Below are 11,740 nucleotides of genomic sequence, written 5' to 3'. Positions count from 1 at the left end.
ATCAGAGATTCATCGAGAACTTCTCCAAAGTAGCCAAGCCTCTCATTGCCCTAACCCAGAAGGACAAGAAATTTGATTGGGAAGACAGACAAGAGTTTTCCTTCCTGAAATTGAAACAATTGTTGTGTAGTGCACTAAGTTTGTCTCATCCAGAGGGAACGGAAGACCATGTAGTATTCTACGACACCTCTCACCAAGGGTTAGGATGTGTACTGATGCAAAAGAATAAAGTCATTGCATATGCATCCAGACAAATCAAGCCAAACAAGACCAACTACACTACCCATGATTTATAGTTGGGAGTTTTAGTGTTTGTCTTAAAGACTTGGAGACACTACCTCTATGGAACAAAGTATGTCAGGTTCACCGAACACAAAAGCCTCCAACACATCTTCGACCAGAAAGAGCTCAACATGAGACAATGAAGGTGTGTCGAATTGCTAAATGATTACGAATATGAAATTCGTTATCATCATGGTAAAGCAAATGTCATAGTAGACACTTTAACCTGGAAAGAGAAAGAAAAGCCACTTCGTGAAAAAGCCTTAACCCTAACCACCCATTCCAATATCACCACCCAAATTCTAATGCTCAGCTGGAAACACTCAAACCAGAGAATATTGTAGAAGAAACCCTACACGGTATGGACATATAGTTTGACCTCAAGGGAAACAGAATGCGATATTTCATGAACCGAATTTGGTCCCCAAAGTTTGGTGAAGTCAGAAGTCTAGTTCTAGAAGAATCCCTTAAGTCAAGATATTCAATACATCTTGGATCAGTTAAGATGTATCTCGATCTTAAGAAGCTTTATTGGTGGCCCCACATGAAGGCAGAGATTGTCATCCGTGTCAGTAAATGCTTGACTTTCTCTAAAGTCAAAGTAGAGTACCAAAATCTATATGTTCTAGTAAAACAACTGTCAATCCCAGAATAAAAATGGGAGCAAATAACCATGGACTTCGTAATGAAGTTGCCAAGAACTTCAAGTGATTATGACACCAGTTGTGTAATGATTGACCATTTAACCAAGTCTACCCACTTCCTATCCATCAAAGAAATTGACAAGATGGAGAAACTTACCAGGACCTATCTCAAGGAGATAGTCAGACGACATTATGTGCCAATAGCTATCATCTCGAATCATGATAGCAGATTCACTTCTAGATTTTGGCAATCATTACAGAGGGCCCTAGGAACAAAACTCAATATGAGTATATCATACCATCCTCAAACAGATAGGCATAACAAAGGAACAATACAAACTCTAGAATATATGCTTCGCGCTTGTGTGATAGACTTCGATAATACATGAGATACTCACTTGCCGCTAGTAGAGTTTTCATACAATAATAGTTATCACACTAGTATAAAGGCCTCTCCATTTGAGTCCTTGTATGGACACAAATTCCATTCTCTTATATGTTGGATAGAAGTTGGAGATACCCAACTGGCTAGTAAGCATGTTGTAGATGCTCCACTCCCTAACCCTGAGATCATTCATGAAACAATAAAGAAGATCATTCAGATAATGGAATAATTAAATGTCACACGTAGTCGTCAGAAAAGCTATGTTAACATGAGATGCAGACCCTTAGAATTCAAAGTAAGAGACCGTGTCCTACTAAAGGTCGCACCATGAAAAGGTTTCATTAGATAAGAAAAAACAAGGTAAACTAAACCCCTGTTACATCGGACCTTTTTGAAATCCTACCAACGATTGTTTTGGTGCCTTACAAGCTTAATTTACCCTAAGAACTTAGTTAACTTTACAACACCTCGTACGTATGTAATTTAAAAAGTATCTCTTTAATAAGAACCTTGTTATTCCTCTCGAAGAGATTCAGGTCAACACTAAATTTCACTTCGTGAAGGAACCGGTGCAAATCATGGATCGAGAAATCAAAAGCCTCAAACAAAGTCGAATAACTGTAGTAAATGTCCAATGGAGCTCTCATAGACAGCTGCAATTTACTTGGAAACATGAGGATCAAATGAAACAAAAGTATCAATAATTTTTCAGCGATGCTCCCTCAACTACTAGAATGAAATACTAGTAGAACAAAATAATAGTCAAACAAAATATTCAATAACATAATAATTTCAGGACGAAATTCTCTTAACATGGAGATAATGTGACATCCTGAATTGTAGGTCAACGACTGTGAACGGTCAAGTTCACAGTAAGTCCCTTTGTAAATTGACTCATTGAGTTTTAGTGCATCTAATATAAAATAAATGAGTTATTTCAACTATTATAAGATAGTAGAAGATATCTTACTTCCCATTGTGTAATCTGACAAACGAATCAAACAACTCAAACTACAACCATGAGAATGTGTCTGAAAAACTGAAAATTTGTATTAAGTAATTGTGAGAAATACAAACACTTTATTTTCGTAGTACACGTTTCCCTGTTTCCGAAAATACATACAACGTCCAAAACAGTGTTCTCATGCAAAAAATATGACCGTTTAAAAATTTAAAACAATTATAACAATATTTAATTTCATAGGCTGCAGCCTAATATATAATTTCATATTTGAAATATTTTTATAAAAATATTTATAAAAGTCAAAAGTCAGATGTTTTCAGCTTAATTAAACGCGAAAGTTTAAACGTCATTTCACGAAGATCAGCATAAGATGATTCAATTCTGTCAGCATCTTTGGAATTACCATGAGCTAAACATTAAGCAGACACTTTTAGAAAATTTATATGAGTCGATACGAGGGCACGGGAACTGAGGTATACATCACGATAAATAAGTATATAAAAAAATATATTGTAGTTATTATTGTGAAAAATGTTTATAAGATATATAATGACAAAACCACTATACATGTATATATATATATATATATATATTTGGTGTTTTATAAAGATCTAAATTAGTCGTGTAATCACAATGCACATATGTTATATAATTAAAATTATATAACAACACTAAATATATATGAATTTATATATGTCATGTAACATTTCCATATATATATATATATATATATATATATATATATATATATATATATATATATATATATATATATATATATATATATATATATATGTTTCTTTTTCTTATTTATCCAGTGTCAATACCTATGAACACAAAATTGCTCATGTCAGCTTAAGATGGAAATTGAAAAATAAAATTATGATAAAACTGCAAAGTCAATGCAATAGTAATAGTTAAAATAAATTATTGAGGAAAATCGATAGAATTGGAGATAACTGATTGAATACGAAATATATTATATTTAAAATTAAATATTTGTATTTAAAATATATAGTTATATGATAAAACGACGTAGTATTGGAAGCTCTATAAATAATGATACATACATTTCAGCCACATATTCACTTTCCTATTTCCTACATAAGTATATATACATTACATATACTAAGTGTGAGATCCGTATATTATACGGGTTGATTTAAAAAATTAAATAAACATTAAATTAAAGTATAAACATAAAATATTTTTTAATGTACAACTTTAAAATAAAAAAGGAAAAATGTATTTATTGCAATTTAATATCATATATATGATATTTAATACTTTACATATATAAGTATATAACTTTAATTTTAGAAATTGAAAAAAATCAAAAATTGACAAGTGGATAATATTTATTTCAAAAATATCATAAAATGACAAGTGTCAAAACTCATGAGAGATTGAAATGTGACAAAAAAACCTTCATTTATTAAGGAGGATGATATTGAAACAAATACGCTATACAAAATACTAAAATGAAACTATTACAATGTGAAGCTTAAACAACAAAACCACACTTCTTTCCTTCCTTTGCAACACTCCATCTACTGAACACTCAAGCAAAACAAAGATTTACACTCAAACAAAATCTAAAACTCCATGCTAAAATCAATATATATACACCCATCGATTCCCTGTAAAGAATTAACCCCAAACATCCATTCCATTCATCAATTTCTGTCAAGAATCAATCCCAAACACCCCATCGATTTATATCAAACAATCAAACCCAAAAACCCACCTAAATCTATTGATTAAACACCATTGATTTACAGTTAAAATAAAAAGAAAAGAGAAGAAAGGAAACCTATGATTAAATAGTAGATGACAATGGCCTCTTCATCCTCTTCGTTTTTCCCCATCAACACCACCGAACTCCCTTCACAACTCGCTACCACAACCGAAGCAATCAGCCTCGCTGCCTTCCCCTTTCTTCCTTTCTTGCGGTCTCGTCGACCCGGAGACTTCTCCCTCCTCGCGATCTGAAATCTTCGGATACGTCCCTCGGTCCCCTTTTTGGCATGCGACGAGCAAGGAACCAAGAGCCGCACTTCTGTCTTGGTGCTTTCTTCGTGACTGCCATCGTTTGTTCCTCGTCTCTCGATAAGACGAAGGGTCAACCACCCCCCTGCCCCCAAATCAAAGTGGTTTTTGATTTCTCCTCCGGCTGCGAACTAGCATAAGAAGCGTATGGTCGCTGCTTGTGACCTTGCTGCTGTTTCCTTTAGCCCTCTTTGTTGTGTGCGACGAGTAGGAAATCACAAGGGCCGCCGGAGATAGGCTTCGACGCCCTATTGTATCACTGATTAGCCACCACCAAGACATCACTCAACGCCTTCGTGTTAATTCGTATCTGCCATCGTTGCCATCGTTCCTCCGTTCGTATTCCCCATTGACTTGCTCGGTCAACGAATGGAATCGGGAACACAAGCCCTAAATTGTTTAAAGTTTGAATCATCAAACAAAAATGGTCCGTCCATGAAAATCCTTTTCATAAAAGCCCAAATCCCTTTTAAATTCTTTTAGAAATGACAAAATGAACCCTTATTTTACAAAGCATTAAGAAATCAGTCCCAAACCCCAAACTTTGATTCCATTTATTCAATTTATTCAAAACATCCCATCCCATGGAGATTTCTTAACAATACCATCCACGACTCAAACATTAAACCCATTTGCTTAAAACAACCCTTCGTTTGGTATTCATTTTACCAAAATAGTCCTAACCATTTAATTAAATTACCAAAAAACCCATATACTTTAGCGAAGTTACAAATCAGACCCCGATAGTTCAAATTTGTTACGAAATGGTCCCGAGAGTATTTCAAAGTTCAAAAATTGTGGATTTCGGTTTCTCACGTCAAGCTTCTGAAAAAAAAAACAGAATTCGAACGATTGGAACTCACGCTTCAAGGGTGAGTGCTTACGACCATTTTTTAATATTTTAATTATTTCGGGGAGGGGGGGGGGGGGATACATGGCCTAAAGATTTTGTGTATACAAATCAATTTTCTTTTTATGCGAAAATACAATAAATTTAGTTTATAAAAATATTATTATTTAACAATTTACCATAGTATTACGAATAAACTAGTATAAACTTTTTGTATATGTGTTATGGTTATTTTATCACGAAATAACCGGTTCACACAACAAACAGTACATGTTACAAAATTATATGATTTTTATGTGACACTCATATTATAACAAGCACGTTATGAAACTCTGTAGTATTTCAAGGATTCAAGCTGTTACTAAGCATGTTTATTTATATGTTTAAGTACACAACGTTTATACATGTGCATATGTTCATTAATTTGAAACATTCATTTTTATAAAAGCGAGCACATTACACTTTTACATATTTGTCAAGCATACTCGACTTGTATAAACTTTATGCAACGATATTCATTATGCCTAATGACTTAATCACAATTAAGTTAGGACTGGAAGCTGTTCACAAACTTTTTAATCAAGGGATTTTTAGTGAGAAGTTATTAATTAGCTGAGTTAAAATACTTAGCATACCCACACTACTATAACCATTAATCTTCGGAGCGAGATACATATGTACAAATCTATATGGGGTTGGCATCCTACCTGCGGTTGCTAGCTACAACCTCGACCGATCAATCGAAGCGGGTAATAGGTGTCTACAATTGTTACTACAACGTCCAATGAAGCGTTGTAGGGGGTACACTCAGTCACATAGTTCGGTTATAGGACTCACTATAAACATTAACTACAATATATATATATATATATATATATATATATATATATATATATATATATATATATCTCACACACACACACACTACAACCATGGGCTTGGTTGCTTTCAAAACTATTATTTAAGTATGGAATAACTTATGTAACAGTACAATTTGGTTTTCAAGGATATTCAAATATTATTTACGAACACGGTTTTTAAGTAGGAATTTACTTATATAAAGATACATTTTGGCTTTTAAAGACTCATTGCAAACACTGTTTTAACTATTGTTATATGTAAAAAGAAAATACTTTCTTATACATATTAAACGTATTACTGATGTTAGAAGAAAACCTGTAACACTCACCAACCTTGTGTTGACCCTCAAAACTACTTGTATTTTCAGGTAACTACTAAACATACATTCAAGAAGGACTGGATTACAGGTGACCTAGTTTACTTGTTGTGTATTATACATCTATTTATTAAGGCAATTCATGTACTGTTAATATATGTAAAAACCTTGTATTCAAACATCAAGATGGAATGTAAATGCTATTTTATTTATTGTTGTACTTGTGCTATATATTCGGTTTCCCTGTGCTCCATGAACTTAGTCACACAACCCAACGTGTTCCACCACCTCGGCCGATGGTGTGACAGGGTCAAACCTTCAGTCAATAAGCACCTTGAAACTATGCTAATGCTTAAGGGCATGTTCGGCAAAATTAGTTGGTAGTGGGTAGCTTGTAGCTTGTAGCGTTTTGTTAAACGCTACATAAACTAGCATTTGGATTTGGAGCGTTTTGTTTAAACTAAACACTAGAAGTTTGTAGTGCCAAACAAGGCTTTCTATTCCAACCGGAGCATTTTGTCAAACACTTGAAGCTAGAAGCTCTCAAACACTCCATGTCGAACACACTCTAAGTGGTATACGTAAGAGTATAATATTTAGATTCTATACTTGATATGGTACTTAACGATTTCGTTTTTATTTCACTAAAAACGAGGCACTCGACAAGGTGAAACCACTACCAAATATTAGACCATTTGTTAGTTATATGACACACCCAAGTACAGATTACGTGAAATCAATGAAAAATAATTTTCAAAATTTTTAATTTTTAATTTTGCGGAAAATACATCTAATGATCAAAAGTAATTCAAAATTTGAATTATGCAAGATAACATTCAATTCATATATACCAAGGTTGTGAAAATCGTTCGACGGTTGACTGGTAATAGTAGATTAATTGAAACTAGACAGAGATTAATCGGGGACCCTTAATTATTAATACAATTATTTAAAAAAAATCAATATATCCAAAAAAATATAGGTATTCGAAAATTAGCAAATTTTGATATAATATTTTGAATTTTGAATTTTTTAAATATTTCTCGCCTATGACCGTCGAGGATCGTCAAGCCCGAGTTTGATCGATTTTGTTCAATTTCCGTCAAGCACCTTAATTATACTCGTTCAAAGGACGTTAAACGATTAATCATCCCTAAGGCCAATTTTTGCAACACTGATATATACCAACAGTGTAAGCAATTATTTTAAGCTAAATGAACATGTCTAGTTATCTTGATTTAATGATCATGGCATTTGTATCAAACAAGGTGTTGTAAATGTTGGAGATAATGATGGTGGGGACGAAGGTAACATAACATTGAATTTACTACATAAGGTATATATTCTGTAACATCCGCAGATTTGGGCTAGTCAATTTAGAGACAATAATCGTCAAAAATGACTTTTTGATAGAAGGTTATTTAGAGAAAATAATCTTGATCAAAGTATAGTATATGTCACAAGGGTTCCGTACATATAAAGAGCGCTGAAATTCGAGTTATAATGAAGAAGTTATGACCCGTCGAAGTTTCCGGCTAAAGGAGCACGACACCGCGTAACATAAAAAGTGGATTTTTGATAACAAAAAATAATTTTTAGCCTTATCGATCTGAACAAAAGTCGTAGTAGACGTTAAACCGAAATCGTGTATATAGAGAACGTCCAAATCTGACTTTGTATGAGGAAGTTATGATTTTTCTAAGATTTAGCATATCAGTGCACATCCCAGAAATTGAATTTTAGATCGATCGGTTTTTAGCCGACACAAGCTAAATGGGAATTGAAGATCTCGTTAATAGGAACTCATCAATATAAAGACAGACGAAAACGGACGTCGGATGACAAAGTTATGAGTTTTTAACGGACTTTACATGTCTAAGCTTGTTAAAATATAAATTCAAAAATAAATTCAAAATTAGCTGATAGAGTCTAAACAAAAGTTGTAGATCCTGTCACTACCTACGTGTGGATATAAATAACGTCAAAAATGGAGCTCGTATGCAAAAAGTTACAAATTTTAGAAGTTTATTCATTTATAGAAGGATGCGAGGGTGACACGTGGCTGAATCTTGGCCTTCGCTTTCCTTCCACGGTTTCACTTCGGATGATCGACACCTGGCCCTCATATGCGCAGCATAGAGCCTCTTACATGCAGCGTACTGAGTACGCGTGACATACTCCAAGGTTACGCCCAACGTAGTCCGAGGAGGCAGGCTAATAGATGTGAGGGCACCCTCATTTCCTTACACATTTCCCCTTCTTTCTCTCTCAATACTCCCAAACTCTCCATCCCCTTCCCTAGCACTTCCCAAGTGTTAGAGGCGAGTCCCAGAGCGCAGAAGGCTCCGAGAAGAAGACCTTTCGGCTCAGAAGTTCTGCCCGCATAGACCCCGGTTCTTCGCTAAACTCCATTGTAAGTGAACTATGCTTACCCTTCTTTAAGTATAACTTATATTTAAGTTTATTATTATTATTATGAACTTATAAGAAATATATGTGCTAAGTATGAATTATAAAAAGTGTTATTATATACCTTTTAACTGCTCGTGATACGGGTTGTTGGATTTCAGAATAGCTTAAATGCCAAAATGGTCCTGCCTCCTGTGTTTTTTATCTGGCCCATGTCTGTATATAGTTGTTTAAAAGTATTGTTTAAAACTTATAAAACAATATCACTCCTAGACATTGAGTTAATTAGTCGCAATAAAAATTAGACTAGAATCTAGTAATAATGATACTAGGTTTCATCGAAGGAAAATAAAGTTGTTAGAAGCAAAGTGTTGCCCGAATTGCGAATCGTCATTTTAACAAGTAAGTGCATAGTCCCTTTGTAACAACGTAAATTTTCAACCATTTTTTTTCAATTTAAAAATACATTTAACCCAATAATAAAAATCACAAAATATCTCAATGTCAAATCATCAATACTCATATCCAAAAATTGTATATAAAAACTCCAAGATACTCTCAATCATAACTCAGTCTCAGATGTGTGTACAATCAAGCCGAAGCCTTCCTGTGATCCTGAGAAGTACCTGAAACAGATAACACATAACACGGTAAGTACAAAGCTTAGTGATCCCCAAAATACCACACACATCGCATTAGCCACTCGAGGCTAACTCAATACAACCCTCTGGTCAATGTGTTAATGTGTTCCAATGGGGACCTTCCGGTCCCACAACTCGAGTGGACCCTCTGGTTCTAACTCAATAAGCTCATAATAATAATACTCATCATAAATCACAACGACATAATGCAGAATATCGAAATACACAGATAAGCACATAAGACATCTCAATCACACAAAGATACGACTCATGGTAAGTATAGTGAGAAGACTCACCTCGTAAGCTAGCAAGTAAAATGTCTCGTACTCAGAAATCTTGAACTAGCCTCTGCCTAACACATTGGATAACTGACTCTAATTAATACTCGACTCATACTCAAATACACCAAAGGTTGTTCTCTTTTTCTCTCTAACTCTTGGAATGGGTAAAAGACCATTTTACCCTTCCATGGTCTCTATTACTTATGTTGACCAAACCCTAAAGTCAACAGAAGTCAAACTCTAGTCAACAGTCCATGTTTGACCTGACTCACCAAGTGCACTCATGTGACTCGTTGATTCCACTCATTCCTCATAAGTCTCACGAAGGTCTAGCTCGTCGAGTTAACCTCTAACTCGCCGAGCTATAGCATGGTCCAGCTCATCAGGTGAAACCCTAACCGACTCGTCGAGTCGGCTCATGGACTCGGCGAGTCTCTTTAATCTGATCTCTCATTTAGACGTTTTAAGGAAGATCTATCACTCCAAACACTTGATCTACCATCCTAAGTCTCGATTACCACGTAAAGCTTCGATCTTTACGCTCATGCATGGTGGTTTTGCTCCCATCTTCCAATACATGTTCTCACAAGGTGTTAAACAACATACTCCTTATATGGATGAGTAAAGTTGGGACCTTTGGGCTCTAGGAACCTCACAAGGTCCAGATCTGAGGTCTAAACCTCTGATAACTTAGTATGCTCTGAGTCCCAAAATAAAATGTGATGAAAACCCTAATTTCTCAACTCATGAGATCTAACCAAATAAAGGGGAAATATTCAAGCTTTTTACCTTCCTGTTGAAGCTCTGGACGAAATGGCCTGAAACCCAACAACTCCTTCTTGTTCCTTGCTGAATAAACTCCTCTTCCTCCTCAAAGATGCACTAAAATCCTTCAAGGTTAGCTTGGAGACTCTCTTAGCTCACTACACTCGATTAGGGTTTCACACAAAAAGATTAAGAAGCTGATAAGCCATAAATGAGGCTATAAGTTCCCTTATATAGGCCTCAAACCCGAGGATTTAGGGTTTCACTTCACAGTTTCTACTCGGCGATTCGACTCTCTAACTCGTCGAGTAGATCATTAATCCCACGAGGCACAACGCGACTCTACTCAACGAGTTGTAGCACCAACTCGTCGAGTTGCTCAATAGTAATCAAAATAAATAAATAAACAATATACCTAGAAGTCCAGATGTTACAATTCTCCCCCACTAGGATCAGACTTTGCCCTCGAAGTCATGCTCTGGAAATAGCTCTGGGTACTGCTCTCGCATCTCAGATTCTGGCTCCCAAGTCAACTCGGACCCTCTCCGATGTTGCCACTGGACCTGAAACAGGGGCACCTCTTTGTTTCTCAGAACCTTCACCTTTCGATCCACGATCAAAATCAACCTCTCAATATAATTCAGGATCAACTCCACCTTAATCGCGTCAACTCCACACGCAGTCATCAGTAACTTGGTGATAAAGTCCATAGAAACCTGTTCCCACTTCCACTGGGGGATCTCCAGAGGCTGTAATGGACCGTGTGGGCGTTGGTGCTCTGCCTTGACCGTGCGGCAGGTCAAGCACCTCTCAACTACCCAAGCGACATCCCTCTTCATACAGGGCCACCAATAATATCTATTCAAGTCCAAATACATCTTAGTGGCCCCGGGATGGACCGAGAATCTCGATCTATGGGCCTCCTCCATCAGTATACGCCGAGCTCTGCCCGTATAGGGCACCCAAATCCGCTCTAGGAAACTCATAAGCCCACGAATGTCCGCCACAAACTCAGACACCAGCCCAATAACCCGCTCCCTCTTGCGGTTCTCTTGTCTCACGGCCTCTACCTGGGCCTCTTGAATGGTATTTAAGACTGGGGTCATCATTGTCATCCTCATACACACATCTCGGATCGGAGCACTCTCTGCTCTACGGCTCAGGGCGTCGGCTACCACATTAGTCTTTCCCGGATGATACAGGATCTCGCAATCATAGTCTTTCACCACATACAACCATCTCCTCTATCTTATGTTTAGGTTGGGCTGATCCATGAATACTTCAGGCTCTTGT

This window comes from Lactuca sativa, chromosome 6 (assembly GCF_002870075.4).
Source record: "Lactuca sativa cultivar Salinas chromosome 6, Lsat_Salinas_v11, whole genome shotgun sequence".
NCBI lineage: Eukaryota > Viridiplantae > Streptophyta > Magnoliopsida > Asterales > Asteraceae > Lactuca > Lactuca sativa.
This window is presented reverse-complemented; position numbering follows the sequence as displayed.